Source organism: Pseudophryne corroboree, chromosome 4 (genome assembly GCF_028390025.1).
Source record: "Pseudophryne corroboree isolate aPseCor3 chromosome 4, aPseCor3.hap2, whole genome shotgun sequence".
In the NCBI taxonomy this organism is placed as follows: Eukaryota; Metazoa; Chordata; class Amphibia; order Anura; family Myobatrachidae; genus Pseudophryne; species Pseudophryne corroboree.
In genome coordinates, this window is record NC_086447.1 from 791,959,008 (window position 1) to 791,986,346 (window position 27,339).

At 47.1% G+C, this 27,339-nt stretch overlaps 1 protein-coding gene across 5 annotated transcripts in view; it reads right to left on the reverse strand.

The window, feature by feature from the left end:
• Nucleotides 1-27,339, reverse strand: part of THADA (THADA armadillo repeat containing) — a 1,252,206-nt gene that overhangs the window by 488,679 nt on the left and 736,188 nt on the right. The gene's annotated exons all lie outside the window — the stretch shown is intronic.

A 27,339-nucleotide genomic window follows, 5' to 3' on the forward strand; every position in this document is an offset into this window, starting at 1 on the left:
GACTTGACCACAGCCCTTGGAAGTTTCTTCCCTGAGTGACTGCCCCCCATCCTCGGAGGCTTGCATCCGTGGTCACCAGGACCCAGTCCTGTATGCCGAACCTGCGGCCCTCAAGAAGGTGAGCACTCTGCAGCCACCACAGAAGAGACACCCTGGCCCTGGGGGATAGGGTGATCAGCCGATGCATCTGAAGATGCGAACCGGACCACTTGTCCAACAGATCCCACTGAAAGGTCCTCGCATGGAACCTGCCGAAGGGAATGGCTTCGTATGACGCCACCATCTTTCCCAGGACTCGCGTGCAGTGATGCACCGACACCTGTTTCGGTTTTAAGAGGTCTCTGACCAGAGTCACGAGCTCCTGAGCCTTCTCCGCCGGGAGAAACACCTTCTTCTGGTCTGTGTCCAGAATCATGCCCAGGAAGGGCAGACGCGTCGTAGGAATCAGCTGCGACTTTGGAATATACAGAATCCAGCCGTGCTGTTGCAACACTTCCTGAGAGCGTGCTACGCTGATCAGCAACTGCTCTCTGGACCTCGCCTTTATGAGGAGATCGTCCAAGTATGGGATAATTGTGACTCCTTGCTTTCGAAGGAGCACCATCATTTCCGCCATTACCTTGGTAAATATTCTCGGTGCCGTGGACAGACCAAACGGCAACGTCTGGAATTGGTAATGACAGTCCTGTACCACAAATCTGAGGTACTCCTGATGAGGTGGATAAATGGGGACATGCAGGTAAGCATCCTTTATGTCCAGAGACACCATAAAATCCCCCTCTTCCAGGCTTGCAATGACCGCTCTGAGCGATTCCATCTTGAACTTGAACCTTTTCAGGTAAATGTTCAGGGACTTTAAATTCAATATGGGTCTGACCGAACCGTCCGGTTTCGGTACCACAAACATTGTAGAATAGTAACCCCTTCTCTGTTGAAGGAGGGGAACCTTTACCACCACCTGCTGGAGATATAATTTGTGAATTGCCGCTAACACTACCTCCCTTTCTATGGGGGAAGCTGGCAGGGCCGATTTGAGGTAACGGTGAGGGGGCATCACTTCGAATTCCAGGTTGTATCCCTGAGACACGATCTGTATAGCCCAGGGATCCACCTGTGAGCGAACCCACTGGTGGCTGAAATTTCGGAGACGCGCCCCCACCGCTCCCGGCTCCACCTGTGGAGCCCCAGCGTCATGCGGTGGATTTAGTGGAAGCCGGGGAGGACTTCTGTTCCTGGGAACTAGCTGTATTGTGCAGCTTCTTTCCTCTACCCCTGCCTCTGGCAAGAAAGGATGCACCTCTGACTTTCTTGCCTTTTTGTGATCGAAAGGACTGCATTTGGTAATACGGTGCTTTCTTAGGCTGTGAGGGAATATATGGCAAAAAATTTGACTTCCCAGCCGTAGCTGTGGAAACTAGGTCCGAGAGACCATCCCCAAACAATTCCTCACCCTTATAAGGTAAAACCTCCATGTGCTTTTTAGAGTCGGCATCACCTGTCCATTGCCGAGTCCACAGGACCCTTCTGGCAGAAATCGACATTGCATTTATTCTAGAGCCCAGTAGGCAAACGTCCCTCTGGGCATCCCTCATATATAGGACAGCGTCTTTTATATGCCCCAGGGTCAGTAAAATAGTATCCTTGTCCAAGGTATCCAGTTCCTCAGACAGAGTATCTGTCCATGCTGCTACAGCACTACACATCCAGGCCGACGCAATTGCCGGCCTCAGTAGAGTACCTGAATGTGTATAAACAGACTTCAGGATACCTTCCTGCTTCCTATCCGCAGGATCCTTTAGGGAGGCCGTATCCTGTGACGGCAGGGCCACCTTCTTAGATAAGCGTGTCAAAGCTTTGTCTACCCTAGGGGAGGATTCCCAGCGCATCCTGTCCGTTGGCGGGAAATGGTACGCCATAAGTAACCTTTTGGAAATCAGCACTTTCCTATCAGGAGAATCCCACGCTTTTTCACATAACTCATTTAACTCATGTGAAGGGGGAAAAGTCACCTCTTGCTTTTTCTCCCCAAATATATAAACCCTCTTGTCAGGGACAGGGTTTTCCTCTGATATATGCAATACATCCTTCATTGCCATAATCATGTAGCGGATGGCTTTAGCCATTTTAGGCTGCAATTATGCATCATCGCCATCGACACTGGAGTCAGAATCCGTGTCGATATGTGTCAACAATTTGGGATAGTGGGCGCTTCTGAGACCCTGACGGCCTCTGCGCTGTAGGAACAGGCATGGGTTTAGATCCCGACTGTCCCAAGGCTTCAGCTTTATCTAACCTTTTATGCAAGGAGTTTACATTATCATTTAACACCTTCCACATATCCATCCAGTCAGGTGTCGGCGCCGTCGGCGCAGACACCTCATTCATCTGCACCTGCTCTGCCTCCACATAGCCTTCCTCGTCAAACATGTCGACACAATAGTACCGACACACCACACACACAGGGGATGCTCTATTTGAGGACAGGACCCCCACAAGGCCTTTTGGAGAGACAGAGAGAGAGTATGCCAGCACACACCCCAGCGCTATATAACCCAGGAATTACACAGTAACTTAGTGTTTACCCAGTAGCTGCTGTATTTGTGATTATTGCGCTAAATTTATGTGCCCCCCCCTCTCTTTTTACCCTCTTTCTACCATGAGTCTGCAGGGGAGAGCCTGGGGAGCTTCCTCTCAACGGAGATGTGGAGAGAAAATGGCGCTGGTGAGTGCTGATGAAGAAGCCCCGCCCCCTCAGCGGCGGGCTTCTGTCCCGCGATTTTGTGTAAAAATAATGGCGGGGGCTCATGCATATATACAGTGCCCAGCTGTATATATGCCTTATTTTGCCAGGAGGTACTCAATTGCTGCCCAGGGCGCCCCCCCCCCCCCCCCCCCTGCGCCCTGCACCCTACAGTGACCGGAGTGTGTGGGTTAGTGTGGGAGCAATGGCGCACAGCTGCAGTGCTGTGCGCTACCTCATATGAAGACAGGAGTCTTCTGCCGCCGATTTTGACGTCTTCTTGCTTCACCCGCCGGCTTCTGTCTTCTGGCTCTGCGAGGGGGACGGCGTCGCGGCTCCGGGAACGGACGACCAAGGTTAAGTTCCTGTGTTCGATCCCTCTGGAGCTAATGGTGTCCAGTAGCCTAAGAAGCGCAACCTAGCCGCAGTTAGTAGGTTTGCTTCTCTCCCCTCAGTCCCACGTAGCAGAGAGTCTGTTGCCAGCAAAAGCTCTCTGAAAATAAAAAACCTAACTAAAATACTTTCTTATTAGCAAGCTCAGGAAAGCTCACTAAAACGCACCCAGCTCCGTCCGGGCAGAGATTCTAACTGAGGTCTGGAGGAGGGGCATAGAGGGAGGAGCCAGTGCACACCAGTAGTACTAATTCTTTCTTAGAGTGCCCAGTCTCCTGCGGAGCCCGTCTATTCACCATGGTCCTTACGGAGTCCCCAGCATCCACTAGGACGTTAGAGAAAGAACTGTGTAAAGACTTTGGAAACATCATTCACTCCCCATTACAAATTCTCCAAAAAGGAGTGAAAACATTATTTAACCTATTTTTTACAACAGGTGTCACATCAGATTAGCGCTCAACTCTATATTTTCAATACCCCCACAGTGAGATGTGACAGCATCTCACTTGTGCGATTGCCCCTGCATGATTGACAGGCAGAGGTGGTCGCGGGGCATGTCGGCGGCGTTGCAGCGTTATTTTTGGGGTGCGGTCTGGACAACGCAGGCGTGTCCGGATCGTTTGCGGGGCGGGCCGTGGAGGCTGCACGACGTCAGGAGCAGCTGCTGCGACCCTAAACATAGCGGTTAGGCAGAGAGCTACTCGCAGGTGCGAAGGAATCACCGCTGTGCGATGCTTTCGCACATCTGTTGCGGGGGGGGGGGGGGGGTGTCAGGACCCCGCATGTCAGAGATTTTGATCGTAGATCAGGTCTGAATTAGGCCCGCAAACATGAAAGTGAACAGTTAATTTACTCATCAAAGTAAAGAATAGTCTTCTGAAGTGCTATGATGCAGCTGCAGCAGTTTTTTTCCCGTGCCAAATTCTGTTGTGTTTAGTATACAGACTCAGTCGCACACAGAGATACAAGTGTCACATATTAGTCAGCACAATCTCCTGGTGCGTCCGAGTCACACTGCATTGCGACTAAGATGCACTTTTGGCAAAAAAGTTGCCTGGCACTAGCAGAGTTGCACGGGACCTGGCGGCTCACTCGCACCAGGCATTTTGCACCGCCATAGTATTGATGCTATGAGGACATATCTGTAGTACCACTATAATAAACAATGATAGTACCACCACAAAAATATATATGGGAACCTATATCCAAGAGATGATAGAAGTGTGATGATGATTTCTGCAGAACAACATGATTGTAGATAAAAAGTTCCTATATTGAAAAGTAATTCTTCTAAAAATTTGGCCTGCAAAGGTCAGATTATAATATACCTGTTAATCACATAACAATACTGGGGCCTAATTCAGACCTGATCGCAGCATTTTCTCTTTTGGGCAAAACCATGTGCACTGCGGGGGCGGGGGAGGGGGTACACGCAAATATAACAAGTGCAGAGAGTTAGATTTGGGTGGGGTGTGCTCAAACTGAAATCTAAATTGTAGTGTCAAAATAAAGCAGCCAGTATTTACCCTGCACAAAAACAAAATAACCCAACCCAAATCTACATTTATCTGCACGTTATATCTGTCCTCCCTACACATGGTTTTGCCTATTAGAGAACGATTTTGCTGCTGCGAACAGGTCTGAATTACAGTAGGCCCTTAATAGGGTCCATTGAATTGTGGGCGATGCCTGCGATAGGCCATTACACCAACAGCACATAAAAAACAAAAGAAAAATAGGATTTTAATACCTACCGGTAAATCCTTTTCTCTAAGTCCGTAGAGGATGCTGGGGACTCCGAAAGGACCATGGGGTATAGACGGGCTCCGCAGGAGACATGGGCACTTTAAGACTTTAAATGGGTGTGAACTGGCTCCTCCCTCTATGCCCCTCCTCCAGACCTCAGTTATAGGAACTGTGCCCAGAGGAGATGGACATTTCGAGGAAAAGGATTTTGTTAAACTAAGGGTGAGATACATACCAGCTCACACCACGCACACCGTACAACATGGCCTGTAACTACAACCAGTTAACAGCGTGAATCAAAACAATCAGCAACCGGCTGACCTTAACCAAAACACAACCTTTGTGTAACATAAGCAATAACCATTAACAAGTACTGCAGCTAGAGTCCGCACTGGGACGGGCGCCCAGCATCCTCTACGGACTTAGAGAAAAGGATTTACCGGTAGGTATTAAAATCCTATTTTCTCCTACGTCCTAGAGGATGCTGGGGACTGCGAAAGGACCATGGGGTTTATACCAAAGCTCCAGACCGGGCGGGAGAGTGCGGATGACTCTGCAGCACCGATTGAGCAAACATGAGGCCCTCATCAGCCAGGGTATCAAACGTGTAGAATTTTGCAAACGTGTTTGACCCAGACCAAGTAGCTGCTCGGCAAAGCTGTAATGCCGAGACACCCCGGGCAGCAGCCCAAGACGAGCCCACCTTCCTAGTGGAATGGGCCTTCACCGAATTCGGTAACGGCAATCCAGCCGTAGAATGTGCATGCCGAATCGTATTACAGATCCAGCGTGCAGTAGTCTGCTTAGAAGCAGGAGCCCCAACCTTGTTGGAAGCATATAGAACAAACAGCGCCTCTGTTTTCCTAATACGAGCCGTTCTGGCCACATAAATTTTCAAAGCTCTGACCACATCGATAGACTTAGAATACGCCAAGGCTTCCGTAGCCACAGGTACCACAATAGGTTGGTTCATGTGAAACGCAGAAACCACCTTTGGCAGAAATTGTTGACGAGTTCACAATTCTGCTCTATCAACATGGAAGACCAAGTAAGGGCTTTTGTGAGACAAAGCCACCAACTCTGACACCCGCCTTGCGGACGCCAAGGCCAATAGCATGACCTCCTTCCAAGTGAGAAGCTTCAACTCAACCGTTTGTAACGGTTCAAACCAATGTGACGCTAGGAACTGTAACACCACATTAAGGTCCCATGGTGCCACCGGGGGCACAAATGGAGGCTGTATGTGCAGCACCCCCTTCACGAAAGTCTGTAGTTCTGGAAGGGAGGCCAATTCCCTTTGAAAGAAAATAGATAAGGCCGAAATCTGCACTTTAACGGAGCCTAACTTTAGGCCCGCATCCACGCCTGATTGCAAAAAAATGGAGAAAACGACCCAGCTGAAATTCTTCCGTAGGCGCCTTCTTGGATTCGCACCAAGACACATATTTTCTCCAAATACGGTGGTAATGCTTTGCCGTTACCTCCTTTCTAGCCTTCAGTAAAGTCGGAATGACTTCTCCGGGAATACCCTTTTGAGCTAGAATTTGGCGTTCAACCGCCATGCCGTCAAACGTAGCCGCGGTAAGTCTTGGAACACGCACAGCCCTTGCCGTAACAGATCCTCTCTCAGAGGAAGAGGCCAGGGATCTTCCACGAGCAATTCCTGAAGATCCGGATACCAGGCCCTCCTTGGCCAGTCTGGAACAACGAGTATCGTTCGAACTCCTGTTCTTCTTATGATTTTTAACACCTTTGAAATGAGTGGAAGTGGAGGGAACACACAGAAAAAAGTGATTTGTGGACTAGATGGCGCTAACTTTCATGCAAGAGTGGAAAATGTGAGGGAATAGGAGTACTTAGCTATGCTCTGTATATCCCAATAGTTGACCGGAAAGGCTCTGTGTCCGGGTCCTTGATGGAACACTCGACCACGGGCAAGGGGATAGAAATATAAAATACACAATGTGTATATTTTCTATTTCTATCCCCTTGCCCGTGGTCGAGTGTTCCATCAAGGACCCGGACACAGAGCCTTTCCGGTCAACTATTGGGATATACAGAGCATAGCTAAGTACTCCCATTCCCTCACATTTTCCACTCTTGCATGAACGTTAGCGCCATCTAGTCCACAAATCACTTTTTTCTGTCCAAATCCTTGGATCTTTTTTGGGATAGGTCCAATCTTGGATTTAGAAGGCAGCCAACGGTAGACAAGAAGCGCCCAAAAGGATTTTCACCTTTTCTGGAGGGAACACATAGACCGACTGAAACACCCACGGCGTCACTAGCGCGTCCACTGCAAGTGCCTGAGGGTCCCTCGATCTGGAACAATATGCCTGAAGATTCTTGTTGAGGCGAGACGCCATCATGTCTAATTGAGGAAGTCCCCAACGACTTGTCACTTCTGCAAAGACCTCTTGATGAAGACCCCACTCTCCTGGATGGAGATCGTGTCTGCTGAGGAAGTCTGCCTCCCGGTTGTCCACGCCTGGTATGAAGACCGCTGACAGAGCGCTTACATGTCTTTCCACCCAGTGAAGAATCTTTGTGGCTTCCGTCATTGCTGCTCTGCTCCTTGTTGCGCCCTGGCGGTTTACGTGCGCCACCGCTGTTATGTTGTCCAACTGAATCAGGATGGGTAGGCCGCGAAGGAGATGTTCTGCTTGCAGAAGGGCGTTGTAAATGGCCCTTAATTCCAGGATGTTTATGTGCAGACAAGCTTCCTGGCTTGACCATTTTCCATGGAAATTCTCCCCTTGAGTGACTGCTCCCCAACCTCTGAGACTCGCATCCGTGGTTACCAGAACCCAATCCTGGATCCCGAACCGGCAACCCTCCAGTAGGTGAGAACTTTGGAGCCACCACAGTAGAGAAATCCTGGCCTTGGGGGACAGGCATATTCTCCGGTGCATGTGTAGATGGGACCCGGACCATTTGTCCAACAGGTCTCACTGAAATGTTCTGGCATGAAATCTGCCAAACGGAATGGCCTCGTAGGCCGCTACCATCTTCCCCAGCACTTGAGTGCACTGATGAATCGACACTCTTGCCGGTTTCAGAAGGTCCTTGACCATGGACGGGAGAAAAACTCTCTGTAGATCCGTGTCCAGAACCATGCCCAAGAACGACAGCCGTGTTGTCGGAATCAACTGTGACTTTGGCAAATTTAGGAGCCATCCATGTTGCTGCAGAACCGGCAGAGATTCCATCTTGAATTTGAAACTTTTCAAATACAGATTGAGGGACTTTAAATTCAGAATCGGTCTGACCGAGCCAACCGGCTTCGGGACCAGAAACAGGCTTGAATAAAACCCTTCTCCCCGTTGTGACGGGGGCACCTCGACAATGACCCGCTGCTGACACAGCTTCTGTATTGCCGCACTCACTACCTCCCTTTCCGGAAGGGAAGCTGGTAAGGCCGATTTGAAAAATCGGCGTGGAGGCACGTCTTGAAACTCCAGTTTGTATCCTTGGGTCACAATTTCTAGCACCCAAGGGTCCAAGCCCTAGTGAACCCAGACCTGACTGAAAAGCTGAAGACGCGCCCCCAGCGTCATGCGGTGGACTTGGCAGAAGCCGGGGAGGACTTCTGCTCCTGAGACCCTGCCTCGGCCGGTGATCTCTTTCCCTTTCCCTTACCTCTGGCAAGGAAGGATGACCCATGTCCTTTCCGGAACTTCTGCGACCGAAAGGACTGCATCTGGTATTGAGGCGTCTTCTTTTGCTGCGGAGGAACAAAAGGCAGAAACGAGGACTTACAAGCGGTAGCTGTAGAAACCAGGTCCGCAAGGCCTTCACCAAATAAAACTTCCCCCTTATAGGGCAGAGCCTCCATAGCCTTTTTAGAATCAGCATCACCATTCCATTGATGAGTCCACAATGCCCTCCTAGCCGAGACTGCCATGGCATTGGCTCTCGATCCCAAGAGGCCAATATCCCTTGCAGTATCCTTGAGATAGACCGCAGCGTCCTTGATATGACCCAGTGTCAACAGTACGCTATCCCTATCCAGAGTGTCTATTTCAGATAACAAGGTATCAGCCCACTTTTGAATAGCGTTACTCACCCATGCCGACGCCACGGCCAGCCTGAGCAGCGTACCTGTCGTGACATAAATAGACTTCAAGGTAGTTTCCTGCCTACGATCAGCCGGATCCTTAAGGGCCCCCATCTCAGGTGACGGCAACGCCACCTTCTTGGACAAACGCGCTAGAGCTTTGTCCACTGTGGGGGTCGACTCCCACCTAACCCTATCCTGGGAAGGAAACGGGTACGCCATAGCAATTCTCCTGGGAATCTGCCACCGTTTATCCGGGGTTTCCCAGGCCCTTTCAAAAAGAGCATTCATTTCATGCGAGGAAGGAAACGTTACCTCCGGCTTCTTCCCCTTAAACATGCAGACCCTTGTCTCAGGGACAGCAGGGTCCTCTGTGATATGTAACACGTCTTTTATTGCCACAATCATGTATTGAATACTCTTAACCACCTTAGGATGTAGCTTCGCATTATCATAGTCGACACTGGAGTCAGAGTCTGTGTCGGTATCCGAGTCTGATATCTGGGTAAATGAACATTTTTGGGACCCCGAGGGTGCCCGAGTGAGTGGGACTACCTCTCCCATGGAATGCCTCCATGCCTGGTTCTGAGCCTCGGATTTATCCAACCTCTTATGTAACAAAGCCACACTCTTATTCAAAACGCTCCACATCTCCACCCAATCAGCAGTCGGCGGTGCCGACGGAGTCACTACTTCATTCTGTTCAGCCCCCACACGCGCCTCCTCCTGGGAAGAGCATTCAGCCTCAGACATGTCGACACACACGTACCGACACCACCCAACACACTGGGCTACAGGGGACAGACCCACAGCAAGGCCTTTCAGAGGGACAGAGAAAGAGTTTGCCAGTTCACACCCAGCGCCCCACCAGTCAGAAACCTGTAAGCGCTGTTATATATTATAACAATATTAACCAACACTAAATTTGTGCCCCCCCCCCTCGTTTTTCAAGCACCCAGTTACTTGTGTGCAGTGAAGGGCCAGGAGCAGCGTCTCTGAAGCAAGGTGTGGAGAGAAAATGGCGCTGGTTAGAGCTGGAGGACGAAGCCCCACCCCCTACATGGCGCGCTTCCGTCCCGCTTTTGTTATGCTGGCGGGGGTACCTGGAATGGTGCCACCACACCTTACATACATGCCAGCCCCTTATATGAGGTAATATTTGCTGCCCAGGGCGCCCCCACCCCCCCTGCGCCCTTGCAGTGCCTTGTGCGTGTGGGAGCAGTGGCGCGCAGCGCGGTACCTCAGGAAGACTGAAGTCTTCTGCTGCCTTCACGAAGTCTTCGTTGCTTCTAATACTCACCCATCTTCTGACTTCTGGCTCTGTGAGGGGGACGGCGGCACGGCTCCGGGAGTGAGCTGCAAGGCGACCCAAGCGATCAGACCCTCTGGAGCTAATGGTGTCCAGTAGCCTAAGAAGCAGAGCCTTGTAACTCACAGAAGTAGGTCTGCTTCTCTCCCCTCAGTCCCACGATGCAGGGAGCCAGTTGCCAGCAGTGCTCCCTGAACATAAAAAAACCTAACAAAAGTCTATTTCCAGAGAAACTCAGGAGAGCCCCCTGTGTGTGACCAGTCTCCTCTGGGAACAGAATCTAACTGATGTCTGGAGGAGGGGCATAGAGGGAGGAGCAAGTTCACACCCATTTAAAGTCTTAAAGTGCCCATGTCTCCTGAGGAGCCCGTCTATACCCCATGGTCCTTTTGGAGTCCCCAGCATCCTCTAGGACGTAGGAGAAATATTATACTCCAAAAATAAGATTTTACTCACCGGTAAATCTATTTCTCGTAGTCCGTAGTGGATGCTGGGAACTCCGTAAGGACCATGGGGAATAGCGGCTCCGCAGGAGACTGGGCACAACTAAAGAAAGCTTTAGGACTACCTGGTGTGCACTGGGTCCTCCCTCTATGACCCTCCTCCAGACCTCAGTTAGGATACTGTGCCCGGAAGAGCTGACACAATAAGGAAAGGATTTGGAATCCCGGGTAAGACTCATACCAGCCACACCAATCACACGTATAACTCGTGATACTATACCCAGTTAACAGTATGAAATATGACTGAGCCTCTCAACAGATGGCTCAACAATAACCCTTTAGTTAAACAATAACTATATACAAGCATTGCAGACAATCCGCACTTGGGACGGGCGCCCAGCATCCACTACGGACTACGAGAAATAGATTTACCGGTGAGTAAAATCTTATTTTCTCTGACGTCCTAGTGGATGCTGGGAACTCCGTAAGGACCATGGGGATTATACCAAAGCTCCCAAACGGGCGGGAGAGTGCGGATGACTCTGCAGCACCGAATGAGCAAACTCTAGGTCCTCCTCAGCCAGGGTATCAAACTTGTAGAATTTAGCAAATGTGTTTGACCCCGACCAAGTAGCTGCTCGGCAAAGTTGTAAAGCCGAGACCCCTCGGGCAGCCGCCCAAGAAGAGCCCACCTTCCTCGTGGAATGGGTTTTTACAGATTTAGGATGCGGCAGTCCAGCCGCAGAACGTGCAAGTTGAATCGCGCTACAGATCCAGCGAGCAATAGTTTGCTTTGAAGCAGGCGCACCCAACTTGTTGGGTGCATGCAGGATAAATAGCGAGTCAGTCTTTCTGACTCCAGCTGTCCTGGAAACATAGATTTTTAGGGCCCGGACTACGTCCAGCAACTTGGAATCCTCCAAGTCACGCGTAGCCGCAGGCACCACAATAGGCTGGTTAAACTGAAAAGCTGAAACCACCTTTGGGAGAAATTGGGAACGAGTCCTCAATTCCGCCCTATCATTATGAAAAATCAGATAAGGGCATTTGCATGACAAAACCGCCAATTCAGATACACGCCTGGCCGACGCCAAGGCCAATAGCATGACCACTGTCCACGTGAGGTATTTTAGCTCCACGGATTTAAGTGGTTCAAACCAATGCGACTTCAGGAAATCCAACACCACGTTGAGATCCCACGGTGCCACTGGAGGCACAAACGGGGGCTGAATACGCAGCCCTCCCTTAACAAAAGTCTGAACTTCAGGCCATAAAGCCAGTTCTTTTGGAAGAAATTGGACAGAGCCGAAAACTGGACCTTACTGGAACCCATTTTAGGCCCATAGTCACTCCTGACTGTAGGAAGTGCAGAAATCGACCCAGTTGAAATTCCTCCGTTGGAGCCTTCCTGGTCTCACACCAAGCAACATATTTTCGCCATATGCGGTGATAATATTTTGCGATCACATCTTTCCTAGCCTTAATCAGCGTAGGAATGACTTTATCCGGAATGCCCTTTTCCTTTAGGATCCGGTGTTCAACCGCCATGCCGTCAAACGCAGCAGCGGTAAGTCTTGGAACAGACAGGGCCATTGCTGCAGCAGGTCCTGTCTGAGCGGCAGAGGCCATGGGTCCTCTGAGATCATTTCTTGAAGTTCTGGGTACCAAGATCTTCTTGGCCAATCCGGAACCACGAGTATAGTTCTTACTCCTCTCCTTCTTATTATTCTCAGTACCTTGGGTATGAGAGGCAGAGGAAGGAACACATACACCGACTGGTACACCCACGGTGTTACCATAGCGTCCACAGCTATCGCCTGAGGGTCCCTTGACCTGGCGCAATAACATTTTAGCTTTTTGTTGAGGCGGGACGCCATCATGTCCACCTGTGGCCCTTCCCAATGGTGTACAATCATTTGGAAAACTTCTGGATGAAGTCCCCACTCTCCCGGGTGGAGGTCGTGTCTGCTGAGAAAGTCTGCTTCCCAGTTGTCCACTCCGGGAATGAACACTGCTGACAGTGCTAACACATGATTTTCCGCCCATCGGAGAATCCTTGTGGCTTCTGCCATTGCCATCCTGCTTCTTGTGTCGCCCTGTCGGTTTACATGGGCGACCGCCGTGATGTTGTCTGACTAGATCAGCACCGGCTGGTTTTGAAGCAGGGGTCTTGCCTGACTTAGGGCATTGCAAATGGCCCTTAGTTCCAGAATATTTACGTGTAGGGAAGTCTCCTGACTTGACCATTGTCCTTGGAAGTTTCTTCCCTGTGTGACTGCCCCCCAACCTCGAAGGCTGGCATCCGTGGTCACCAGGACCCAGTCCTGTATGCCGAATCTGCGGCCCTCTGGAAGATGAGCACTCCGCAGCCATCACAACTGCAACACCCTGGCCCTTGGAGACAGGGTTATCAGCCGATGCATCTGAAGATGCGATCCGGACCACTTGTCCAACAGATCCCACTGAAAGATCCTTGCATGGAACCCTCCGAATAGAATTGCTTCGTAAGAAGCCACCATCTTTCCCAGGACTCGCGTGCAATGGTGCACCGACACCTGTTTTGGTTTTAGGAGGTCTCTGACTAGAGATGACTTCAGGATCCAGCCGTGCTTTTGTAGCACTGCCCCAGCTAGTGCTACTCCGATCAACAACTGTTCCCTGGACCTCGCCTTTATAAGGAGATCGTCCAAATACGGGATAATTATAACTCCCTTCCTTCGAAGGAGTATCTTCATCTCTGCCATTACCTTGGTAAATACCCTCGGCGCCGTGGACAGACCAAACGGCAACGTCTGGAATTGGTAATGACAGTCCTGTACCACAAATCTGAGGTACTCCTGGTGAGGGGGGTAAATGGGGACATGCAGGTAAGCATCCTTGATGTCCAGTGATACCATGTAATCCCCTTCGTCCAGGCTTGCAATAACCGCCCTGAGCGATTCCATTTTGAACTTGAACCTTCGTATATAAGTGTTCAAGGATTTCAAATTTAAAATGGGTCTCACCGAACCGTCTGGTTTCGGTACCACAAACATTGTGGAATAGTAACCCTGTCCCTGTTGAAGAAGGGGTACCTTGACTATCACCTGCTGCGAATACAGCTTGTGAATTTCCTCCAGCACTGCCTCCCTGTCTGAGGGAGCTGTCGGCAAAGCAGATTTGAGGAAACGGCGTGGGGGAGACGTCTCGAATTCCAGCTTGTACCCCTGAGATACTACCTGTAGAATCCAGGGATCCACCCGTGAGCGAGCCCACTGGTCGCTGAAATTCTTGAGATGGTCCCCCACCGTACCTGGCGCCCCAGCGTCATGCGGTGGACTTAGAGGAAGCGGGGGAGGACTTTTGTTCCTGGGAACTGGCTGTATGCTGCAGCTTTTTCCCTCTACCTCTGGGCAGAAAGGACGCGCCTTTTACCCGCTTGCCTTTGTGGGGCCGAAAGGACTGTACCCGATAATACGGTGCTTTCTATGGCTGTGAGGGAACATGGGGCAAAATGTTGATTTCCCAGCTGTAGCTGTGGAAACGAGGTCCGAGAGACCATCCCCAAACAACTCCTCACCCTTGTAAGGCAAAACTTCCATGTGCCTTTTAGAATCAGCATCACCTGTCCACTGCCGAGTTCCTGGCAGAAATGGACATTGCTTTTATGTTAGATGCCAGTCGGCAATTATCCCTCTGTGCATCTCTCATGTATAAGACTGCGTCTTTAATATGCTCTATGGTTAGCAATATAGTGTCCCTGTCTAAGGTACAGAGAATCTGACCACGCAGCTGCAGCACTGCACATTCATGCTGCAGCAATAGCTGGTCTCAGTATAATGCCTGAGTGTGTACATACAGACTTCAGGATAGCCTCCTGCATTCTATCTGCAGGCTCCTTTAGGGCGGCCGTGTCCTGAGACGGTAGTGCCACCTTCTTTGACAGACGTGTGAGCGCTTTATCCACCCTAGGGGATGTCTCCCAACGTGACCTATCCTTTGGCGGGAAAGGGTACGCCATTAGTAACCTTTTAGAAATTACCAGTTTCTTATCGGGGGAAACTCACGCTTCTTCACACATTTAGTTCATCAGATGGGGGAAAAACCACTGGAAGCTTTTTTCTTCCCAAACATAATACCCTTTTTGTGGTACCTAGGGTAATATCAGAAATGTGCAACACATTTTTCATTGCCGTAATCATGTAACGGGTGGCTCTATTGGAATGTACAGTAGTCTCATCGTCGTCGACACTGGAGTCAATATCCGTGTCGACATCTGTGTCTGCCATCTGAGGTAGCGGGCGTTTTAGAGCCCCTGATGGCTTTTGAGACGTCTGGGCAGGCACGGGCTGAGAAGCCGGCTGTCCCACATCTGCTATGTCGTCAAACCTTTTATGTAAGGAGTTGACACTGTCATGTAATTCCTTCCACATGTCCATCCACTCAGGTGTCGACCCCGCAGGGGGTGACATCACATTTATCGGCATCTGCTCCGCCTCCACATAAGCCTCCTCATCAAACATGTCGACACAGCCGTACCGACACACCGCACACACACAGGGAATGCTCTGACTGAGGACAGGACCCCACAAAGTCCTTTGGGGAGACAGAGAGAGAGTTTGCCAGCACACACCAGAGCGCTATATAATGCAGGGATTCACACTACCCACAGTGATTTTTCCCTTATAGCTGCTATAATACACAGATTTGCGCCTAAATTTAGTGCCCCCCCTCTCTTTTTAACCCTTTGAGCCTGAAAACTACAGGGGAGAGCCTGGGGAGCTGTCTTCCAGCTGCACTGTGAAGAGAAAATGGCGCCAGTGTGCTGAGGGAGATAGCCCCGCCCCTTTTTTGGCGGACTTCTCCCGCTCTTATAATCATAATGTGGCAGGGGTATTTTACACATATATAGCTTATTAGGCTATATTATGTGTGATTTGCCACTCTTAAGGTACTCTAATTGCTGCCCAGGGCGCCCCCCAGCGCCCTGCACCCATCAGTGACCGGAGTATGTGGTGTGCACAGGGAGCAATGGCGCACAGCTGCAGTGCTGTGCGCTACCTTAATGAAGACCGGAGTCTTCTGCCGCCGATTTCCTGGACGTTCTTCTTGCTTCTGGCTCTGCAAGGGGGACGGCGGCGCGGCTCCGGGACCGGACGACCGAGGCTGGGCCTGTATTCGATCCCTCTGGAGCTAATGGTGTCCAGTAGCCTAAGAAGCCCAAGCTAGCTGCAAGCAGGTAGGTCCGCTTCTCTCCCCTAAGTCCCTCGTAGCAGTGAGTCTGTTGCCAGCAGATCTCACTGAAAATAAAAAACCTAAAATATACTTTCTTTTCTAGGAGCTCAGGAGAGCCCCTAGTGTGCATCCAGCTCGGCCGGGCACAAAATTCTAACTGAGGTCTGGAGGAGGGTCTTAGAGGGAGGAGCCAGTGCACACCAGGTAGTCCTAAAGCTTTCTTTAGTTGTGCCCAGTCTCCTGCGGAGCCGCTATTCCCCATGGTCCTTACGGAGTTCCCAGCATCCACTAGGACGTCAGAGAAATAGCGAATTCTGTACTCAGCACTATGGGAATACAAACAACAATTCACATTCTCAGGGCTACCATCAGTGTGTCATATGTGCGCAATTACTCACAGGGCAAGCCAGCTCACTACTAATTAATCTGACTCCATAAAGTCCATTCAGTAACTGAAAGGAAAATAATTCTTATTCAGTACAGGCCATCCTTATAAAATACCAAACTTTAATAACAAAAGATCACATTTCTTCATCATAGTCTAAGCAACTTACTTCTAACAGTCAATTAACCATTTACAAATTAAAATCATGTGTGTAAATTACAAACAGAAAAAGGGGGAGGAGGTCACGAAACACCATAATAATAATAATAATAATAATAATAAAAAAAAAAAAAACAACAACAATTCTATATAAAAAAAAAAAAAGCACAACTACACACACTTGGTGTTCCCATTGTAATATATATATATATATATATATATATATATATAAATAAAATCTAAAAAGTGCTTATCTGACAAATGAAATTCCAACACGCAGCCAAAAATATTTCTCAACAGTGCATGAATCAGCTTGTGCAGCCACTCACTTGCTTATTTAATCTCAGGGTGGAAAATCCAAAATGATTAATGGGGTGGAGAGATAAATGCAGAATCAATGCTGCATGTTTACTCCGGTCAATAAATTGAAATGTAACCCTTTCTTAGAACAGCATAGCCACTTGCAAGTTGAATGTAATTCTGCGGCAGAACCGTAAGGTTGTGGTGGGATCATGCTGATGGTATATACAGTGTGTTGCTATAGGTAGGGTTGGTAAAGCATGCTTGCAGTCTCAGGTGAGAAACTACAACCTACATAAGCCGGTGCTATGGACTTGTTGATCAGTTTTGCATGGGACAGATAGCTAAACAGAAGGAAACACTGTTATTAGTACTTAAATCTTCATGTAGTAGAACTGTGTAACAGTAACTAAGCGTCATAATTCCTATGATTTGGCCAATCACAAAGCGCCCCATTTTTCTTATTTCCGTTGGCCTCACACATTGATGGGGTTACATAAGCAACCAAATTTCTTGCCCAGCCTAAACAAATCTGCATTTTGATTATATAGTTTGGCAGCTTTACATTTTGCAGTGACAGTGTGTTTGAGTTAAAAGGATCCACAGAGAGAGAGTTTGGGCAGCTTAAAAATTGAGCCGTTTTAGATCTTGAGTCTTGGACATTTACAGTTGTGTAATAGTGATAATCTAGGGCCTCTGTTTATGTCCTCTGACAGAGATTTGGACTTTTTTCTCTTTTTTTTTGTAGCTCTGCAAGGTTCCATGGGCTCCTGCTAATGTTCTGTATTTAAGCGATTTGCGGTATCATGAAGCAGTAATAAAAGCCATAACGAGGTTTCACTGGAAAGCACGTCATCAGGTCCTGTCATCATCCACATCACAAGTGCACGGAACGTGGGAGGTTGGCCTACTTTTCTTGGATGCCAGGAGAACTCCCAGACAATACGAGAGAGTAGATAAGTAATATATATGCTCACTAAGATCATTCGTATACCAAAACCTTAAAAAGATCTGGCACAATGTTCCTTCTACCATGATCCAGACTCATTATGTTGCTCTAAAACGATTTGCCAAGGTGCAACCAGTCAACCTGGGTCAGGTGGTGACCTTAATCCTTCTGCAACAGCCAGTGGATAAGGTCAAGAGTACCATTAACGTGATGCAAATTACTTTTTGCTTTTAAAATTAGCACATGTATCCCATTCAGCAGCAAACCTACACAGATTTTTTTTTAGAACTTTACAGAGTAAGTACATTCTAAGCATGCATTTTTTTTCTGTCCTCCTTTTCAAAACTTTTCTAGCAATTGCAAAGTATTGCTGCAAATCACCCTCTCATACTCTTAGCATGTCATGTGATGGTGGGGAAGCGAGGGGAGGGGGAGGGTACAGTACATTATGATTCAGGAGAAGCTTATAGGCCCTACGCACTGGCCGCCAATCCTCAAAGATATGATCGATCTCGTTCATTATTGAACGAGATAACGTTCATATCTTTGAGTGTGAAGTCACCTGCGATGAACGATGCGCGGCACCGCGCTCGTTCATCGCTGGTGCCCCGTCGGCTGTGCATGCAGGCCAATATGGATGATCTCGTCCATATTTGCCTGCACTTGTATGGAGCCATGTGACGGTTGGAGTGAAGAAACTTCACTGCCCCCCTTCCCCGCCGCCGGGTCGCCTGTATCCGCCGTCACGCAGCTCGGCGGCGGATCGGACAATGTGTAGGGTGCTTTAGAGAGGTTTACAAAGCATATCTGTATACCTCCCAACATGACCCCCTCCAGGAGGGACAGACAGCTCTGCTCCTGAACTTCCCTCTAAATGTATGATTGCCATCACCTGTGCTGAAACATCTTTCTTATCCATTAACATGTTCAACACAGGTTCCGGCAATCATAAATTAAGATAGAAGTCCAGAAGCAGAGCATTCTGTCCCTCCTGGAGAGGGTCATGTTGGGAGGTATGTATAATCTGCTAACTACCCTCATGTGGCTATGGGCCAGACTCCAAGATGTACGCAAGCCGCTTTGTTGGCTTTCGCAGCGTAAAAACACATCCTTAATAACCTGGGGGTCACTCAGATGACCAATGTTTACAGAGGGCAATCCGATACGATGTCTTCAGACACCGCAGCGGATCACAGAAGCCGGCAGGAGATCCGATGGTTGCAACTGTAGTCACATTATTACTAAACTGAGCAGCACTATAAATCAGTAATGGCAGTCTGAAGAAACAAACTAAAGAAAACTTGTAATTATCAAGCTTCAGACGGAGATCATGGCCTCATCCTTCCCCAACAACAGCGGTAACACAGCTCCATTTTGAGAAACAAAGGCCGTCGTCTCCCCCTTCCTGTTCCGAAATGGCAGCAGACTGTCAGTCTGATGTCATATTGTGACCAATGTCGCAGACCCGTACTGCACATGTATGAACATAAATACTACAGTCAGGGTCTGAATCAGGCCCGCTGTTTTTCCCTAGCACAGTGATATAAACCAGTAAAAAGCTGACATTCTATTTGTAAATAGAATACAGAGGTCTTAGAAGTTTATTAACTTCCAAAAGTCACCGATTCCCAGTGTGACTGATACTAACATTTTAAAGGGCAAAGCTTTAATAGCTAAACACATACTTGCAAATATAATAGGCTTCTCGACACTTAATGGTGCGTCTTCTAACTCTAAACAATGAGAGTCCCTATATTGGGTCATACATTCATGTGTTTTTAAATCAAGAACTATCTTACAAGGAGATACCCCAAATGCCTCTTTTGTAGCACTACAAGGACCAGCATTCCCTGCCATCTAATGGTGTTGCATTTGTCTCTCAGAATGAAACACTGGCTGGAATCTGCACAAATCATTTTATAGGATGAAACAGGTGCGTGAAAGGGAGGGGTTATCTGGAGTTGAAGAGATACTGTAGCCTTGCAACATATTATGGTAGTACAGCCAAAGAAAATATGGGAACCTATGACCAGGAGATAATAGAAGTGTGATAATAATTCTGCAGAACAACATTATTGTAGATAAAAGCTCCTTCACTGAACTGAATTATTGTAAAATTGTGATCCAAAAAGTTGAATTATAATTTGCATGTGAATTGCAAAGTAATATTCATAAAGTTAATTCAGTAATTGGAGAGGAACTCGTCCTTATTGAATACAGGTCATTCTATATCATAAACAAACTTTTTTTGAAATGTGTGTGTGTGTGTGTGTGTGTGTGTGTGTGTGTGTGTGTGTGTGTGTGTGTGTGTGTGTGTGTGTGTGTGTGTGTCAAAATATGGATAGAACAGGAAGGTCAAATACCATCATCATCATCATCATAATAATAATAATAATAATAAAAAACACTGTGACAATGCAGTATGAATATCATTACAACTACATTAAAACTTGCTGTTTCTCACACTTACCTACTCTAGGGGGTATATGCAATTCCGGGTGAATTGCAGCTTTTTTTCGCCCGTTTTTAAATTCGACACAATTCGACCGTCGAATCCCGACCGGCGGGTGCCGGAATTCGACATATTCAATTAAAAACGGATTCGACAGTCCCGCTGTCGAAAAACGGACCAATTGACGGATAAGTGCGTTCTGGATTCGAATTTTCGGACGGCACAAAAATGGTTAAAAAAAATGAAAAAAAATTGCGTGGGGTCCCCCCTCCTAAGCATAACTAGCCTCGGGCTCTTTGAGCCGGTCCTGGTTGTAAAAATACGGGGGGGAAATTGACAGGGGATCCCCCGTATTTTTAGAACCAGCACTGGGCCCTGCGTCCGGTCCTGGTGCAAAAAAAACGGGGGACAAAAAGCGTAGGGGTCCTCCGTATTTTTTACACCGCGGGTAACCTCACCGCTGACTGCAAAGTTCCCACCATTGAAGATAATGGAGCGGCTTTGCGATGCGCTGTCTGCCAGCTCAGACGCGCATAGCCAATCAGGAGAGTGCCACGACGTGGCGCTCCCTGATTGGCTGAAGGGACCCTCTGTGACAGGAGTCACGGGGGGTCTCAGCATTCGGGGAAAGGGGTCCCATGTGTAAACACGGGACCCCTTTCAGTGCGTGGATCGGGTATGCGGTTTGTTTTTTTGCCAAGTACGTGGATTACAAAAAAAAAAAGAACAGGACACATTAGATTTAGGTGAGTATAATTTTATTTTCAGGTACCCCGGATTCTACTTGGAGACGTGGACAGAGGTCGGCGTGTGAACATAGGTAAGTATGTGTGTGTCAGCATGTATGTAATAAAGTTTTACTTTCACGGTGTGCGTGTCCTGTTTTTATTTGGGTATTTTTTTGCAGTAGAACTACAGGTACCAGCGGGCCTGTTTCCCCCCCGCATGCTGGTACTTGTGGTTCTCCAAGTACCAGCTTGTGGGGGAGGATTGCTGGGACTTGTAGTTCTTCTGCAAAAAAACAATATTCTTTGAGTTTACACAAGGCTATCAGCCCCCCATCCGCAGCCCATGGATGGGGGGGGGACAGCCTCGGGCTTCCCCTCTGGCCCTTGGGTAGCTGGAGGGGGGGGACCCCTTTATTTAAGGGGTCCCCACTCCTCCAGGGTACCCCGGCCAGTGGTGACTAGTTAGTGATTTAATGCCAGGGCCGCAGGGACAGATATAAAAGTGTCTCCCGGCTGTGGCATTATCTCTCTGACTAGTGGAGCCCGGTGCTGAAGTTAAAAATACGGGGGACCCCTTCGCTTTTTGTCCTTTTTGCACCAGGACTGGACGCAGAGCCCGGTGCTGGTTCTAAAAATACGGGGGATCCCCTGTCCAATTTCCCCCCGTATTTTTACAACCAGGACCGGCTCAAAGAGCCCGAGGCTGGTTATGCTTAAGAGGGGGGACCCCACGCTTTTTTTTCCTGGATTTTAACCCATTCCACTGAAAACCATGCTCTCTCTATTTTAGTCAGTTAAAAAAAAATATTATTTTAAAAAATATATAAATAATAGTTGTGTCTCCTAATAGACAAACCAATCCCTTCTAATATAAATAGATATGCTATTAGCAATAAAAAAAAACACAAAACCCCCCCATGTTTTTAATTTTTTTTATTAGATTCCGCCAGCAAAGTGAGGCGAAATGAAATTGACGAAATTATTGTCGAAAAGCACTGTTGTCGAATAGACATTCTTCAATTGAATATACTTTTGTCGAAAAGCCGCATTTTTACCATTGCAGACATGTCGAATTTGACAACTGTCGAATTTTAAAAAGTCGAATCTGAAAAGTCCGTTTTTTTGTTGAAAACTACTGTATTGCATTGTCGAATATTTTTGTGTGTGTCGAAAATGCCCCGTTTTTCGACATTTGCGGCAATTCGACCGCAATTGCATATACCCCTAGGTGTGGGAGACTCAAGATCTTTCGGGTATTCCCCCGCACCCTTGGAAGATGGGGTGGATATCCCAAATTCCACCCACTTCCTAGTGAAGTAGGCAGGATGGGGAGATCATACAGGGAATTGTGGGTCCATATAGAGAGGACGTTGCTAAATAATGGCAATTGCTAATGACGTGAGAGCCTGGACATGCCCCCTGAAGAGGCCAACAGCATCTCCACTCCAGGCTTCTCCTGAAGAGGAGCAACAAAAAGGAGGCAAGTCTGGAGTTTCTGAATGATCTTCAGATTCATAAATAGGCCCCTTGGTGATCACACTTGTGAGTACATTATTAAGGAGCAGTATGAACTTACAGGTCATGTGTTTTCAGCAAAAAATACCATATTTTTATTTCTTATAAAATACAGTGCTACGTCTTTATAACACCACCTAAAGCACAGCTCATTGTCCTATTAAAAAAAGACTATACACTTTGATGCACTTTTGTGTTGACAAACATACTATGGGTGTGTGTGTGTTTGTATTATATTTTTTGCTATTATAAAAGAGAAAACGTCCGCTTCTACAAAGAAAAAAATATTACAAATGGAAAATGTTACTCTTTCACTTTATTTTTATACTAAATGTATTATCCAAAGAAAACTCAGAAGGAAGGAAAATCGGTGTCAGCCTGACCTGTAATAAATAAGATCATATAAGTTTTTAAATAAAACCTTAACAAAAAGAAGGATAAACAATAATAGCATAGGTCACTTTACGTCTTTTGATAGCAAAAGCACATCCTAGTATCCACTTATCAGCATGGATTTAATCTAAAATTCATATTAATGTTGTGCAAGGTACAGTAAGATCTGTCGCGCTCAGGGGCTTTAAAGTCTTGCAAGTAGGATCCAATTGGCAATATCGTATTCATCAATCAGTAACGGAGGCGTTTTATCTGAGCGTTATCTGTGCAGTCCCGCACCAAATGCTGGCTTCTAACGTCAACAGACCTGTCAGATTCTCCAAATGTAGTTCCAAAATTCTAATGACGACAGAATTCATTATTCAAGCACATAGGCAACATGTATTTTATTTGCTGTATTACAGCTTAGATAGAACCGTTGCCTGAACAAATTACAGTATAGTGCATAGCTCTACTTGCGCTAAATTCTGTTATGAAAGCAGCTTTGTCTTATAACGCAGCACAGTGCAAATCAACTCTTGCTGATGATATAAAGACATAACTGGGGAAAGCACTGTACATCGATCGGAATTTTTCATGTATCTCCAAGTTAGGCATTATGTACAATCCCTCCCTAACCCGTTAATTCACCCTGGAGGTTCTGACTTCCTCACCTCTTTACTCACTCGAACTACAAAGTTACCCTATAAAACGAAATGGCTATATTGGGACCTTCTTCCTTGTGTTGTGGATAAGTTATGGAGTCAGATGTTCGAAAAATGGAGGATAGACTTATCTATGCAAGGGTCCCTAACAGATTTTTTCCGCCCTCTACCAGGTATTTTTAAAGCTCTACATTCCTCGAACCTACAGGAGATCCATGTAAAATTTTTAAATCGAGCTTACATATCCCCTAGTCAGAGGAGTCATATGGTGCCTTTAGATTCGGGACAATGTCTTAAATGCAGGGCGCCCCATGCAACCTTGATGCATGTATTTTGGAGTTGCCCCAAGATACAGAGATTTTGGAATAAAATTTTATGGTATCTAAACAGTAAATTCGGGTTGCGTCTTCCCCTGTCACCTAGGATACTACTGGGTTTGCATCTCCCCTATGGGGAACTATCGGCTAAGATTCTCCCCTTGCACCCCTTCCTCTATGTGTTTCTTACACTGGCAAAGAAGGCCATTCTGACGCAATGGATTCACAGATCCCCCCCCAGGCTAGAACAACTTCTGGGTATGGTGAAGTCAACTATGTATTATGATAGACAATCTGCCTTGTATGATGTGGACAAACAGGCTCACCTATTCTATAAGAAGTGGGGACCGTTTATAGAAGTTCTAGATCCCATGCTTAAATCTCATATCCTTACATTTTTCGATTCGCTGAATAGAACGACCCTGAGAGAGATATGCATCCCCTTTTCCCCTCAACTTACTGTATGAGTCCCTAGTGGATAGATATATTACGTGAGTCTTGACAACCTTAAAACTCCATCACAGATCCAAATCGATGGAGCAAATGGTTTAGAGTGTGATATGCCATAAAGCAGCCCTGGCGGGTAATATGTAGCCTGATTCAATATATGTACCCCCCCCCCCCTCCCCTTCCTTGTCTTTGTCTAGTTGTTTGAATGTTTTGTTTATTAAGTATTGGATATGTATATTGTACTGTTTCTCCAATTCTAGAAATACTTTACAGCCGCAATTAGTAGTGCTAAGGAGACTGTACCTTTTCAGACTTTTTGTGTATAATTGAAAAATTTGAATAAATACATTTAAAAAAAAAACTGGGGAAAGCAGAAGAAGGTAGATAGATAAACCAACGTAAAAGGCTTGAGATCTATTACGAGGAAACTCAATGTCCAGATAGACAAAACCAGAAAATAAATGCATAAATCCCAATAAACAACCTAGCTAATCGACACTGCTATACAAGGCACCGGCTAAATTTACTTTCTCTCTGTTGATTACATACGTAGTCCCGCCAGGCAAGGTGCTGAAAGTCAGTATCCCAACAGCTGCATCCCGCCCTATAGAGGGGCGAGCGGTATGAGTCCCTTGCGTGCTCGCTACACTCGCTACCTGCGGGCTCGATTCTGTTCCCACTCTACGGGTGTCATGGACACCCACAAGTGTAAACAGTCCCTGTGCGCTGGTATTCCGGCTGTCAGCATTGCCGGCATCCTGACCGCCCGGGATCACGACAGCCGGCAAATTGAATGGAACCCCTCTCTACACCTACTCATTTTCTCCTGGGGAATCCAATTTCCGCTGCCCAAATTCCATGGTTTTCTGGCACCAAAACCAAGGTATTAACTTGATTCTTGCGGTCACTGAGACAGCCACTCACAGTGACTGTCTACAGTCCCAGTGACCACATCAGCATGCGACTTACATGCTGCCATGCTGATGCTGTCACTAAGTGAAGGGGGTGTGAGCGGCCTTCAGCTGGTGGGAATGGGAAAGGAGTAAGTGATGTTCTAAGTAGTATATAAAGCATGCCACTTCCTTCTGATGGCTAGCTACAGAAACACGGTCACTGGAGGCTGCAGTAGACCGTAGTAGTAGGGAGAGGAGTGAGACTGAGAGAGTGAGTCAGAGGGGGAGTGTTGGCTTGGCAGAGGTTTAGTGTGGAGCCATGGCACCAGGAGAAGGCTCAGGAAACTCCCTGTGGCCTCTCTCACCTTTTATTGGGTAACTACCTATCACATCTACAAGTCTTCTCCAGTGCTGTTATCTACTTATAAATTCCTTTCCCTGCAGTAGACAGTAGTAGTAGGGAGAGGAGTGAGACTGAGAGAGTGAGTCAGAGGGGGAGTGTTGGCTTGGCAGAGGTTTAGTGTGGAGCCATGGCACCAGGAGAAGGCTCAGGAAACTCCCTGTGGCCTCTCTCACCTTTTATTGGGTAACTACCTATCACATCTACAAGTCTTCTCTAGTGCTGTTATCTACTTATAAATTCCTTTCCATAACTGATCACTCTCCACACAACCTAAATGGTCTCTGAAATACTCTGTTAAGACATTAAAATGCTATATAACAAATGTTTAAAAAAGTAATGCTATTACAGCATAGTCTATTCCCACCTATACTACCCACACTACGGCACCCTTCATTCTGTGCCACACTCCTCATGTTTCAGCTGTGCCTGCTTCCAATTAGAATATACAGTAAGCTATCATGAGAAGCATTCTCATTACCCTTTGTTTTCAAGTGTACTTACTCTGTCTACCTCACGTGTCCCAGCTTTATGCATGATCTGATTTCCTCATCAGTCCAGAGCGGTGGAGCACTGCTTAGTCATTGTCTTTGAATAGAACAGTGCTCACTTGAAATCCTATGGTGTGTGACACAGTGGAGGTGGTCAGCTTTAGAACAAGAACTTGGCACATTCAGCCTAAGATTTGTCAGTTTTTACCTATTTATGTCTTAAACATATGATAATATACCGCATGCTCGTGCTGTGTACAGTATATATCATATATGTTCTGATTTAAGTAGACTACCTTACACTCTCGCAGTTGGTATATTTGCCCAAGAAGGTGGAAGGTATGTACCTGCTCACTATGGTAACCAAGTTTGGTACAGAATATGGAAACTCAAGGATATTTGTTAAGGGGAGATTTGGGTTTCCTAATATTTCAGAAGTCCCAATATTTCATAGGTGAATACACCCCATGGTTACGTTGATATGACTTTTAAATATTGGGAAGCAACATGTCCCAGAGTTCTTAACACCAACCCGTTGTATTAGTAAAATATAGACATCCCAACCAGGCTAATAAAATCATCATCTTTTATTACTAATGTGCCACAGAACTGTATATCCCTTGACCAATCACACGAACCACAAATCTATTATATAATCTCATAGAGTGGATGCAAATAGATTATATAGCCAATATAATTTCAGGCGCTCTAATGAGTGTTAAGGGGGGTACTCACGGAGAGATCCATGCTTAAAATCTAAGCAATCTGACTAGATTGCTTAGATTTTAAGCACAGATCACTCGTGTGTACCCCCCACAGCGATAGCGATGCGCGTCCCCGCGCATCGCTATCGCCGGTGCTAGATTGAGCCTGCATGCAGGCCAATCTAGCACGTCGCTCATTTCATGAAATGAGCGCCCCCCCCCGTCCTCCCCCGCATCGCTCAGCACACATCTCTCCCGTGTATACCAGCCTTAAGACCAGCAGCTGTGTAACGGGAGATTGTCAGTCTCCCAAACCAATAAAGATAAAAGAAGAATAAATACAGCGCTAAATCGTACTATATATTCACAATAAAAGAGTAATTTTAATATACTATTAAACTACAGAATTTTAATTCACACGATAAAACATATTTAAAAAAGTGTGTGAATGCAGCGAATGAAAAGGTGCCTGTGGATAAATGAACTGAGTATATATAAGCCTGTCATTTGAAATCAGATATTTACCCTGCTTGGGACTTTACCCAACACCACTCTCCCACAGGCACCTTTTCATTCGCTGCATTCACACACTTTTTTAAATGTGTTTTATCGTGTGAATTGAAATTCTGTAGTTTAATAGTATATTAAAATTACTTT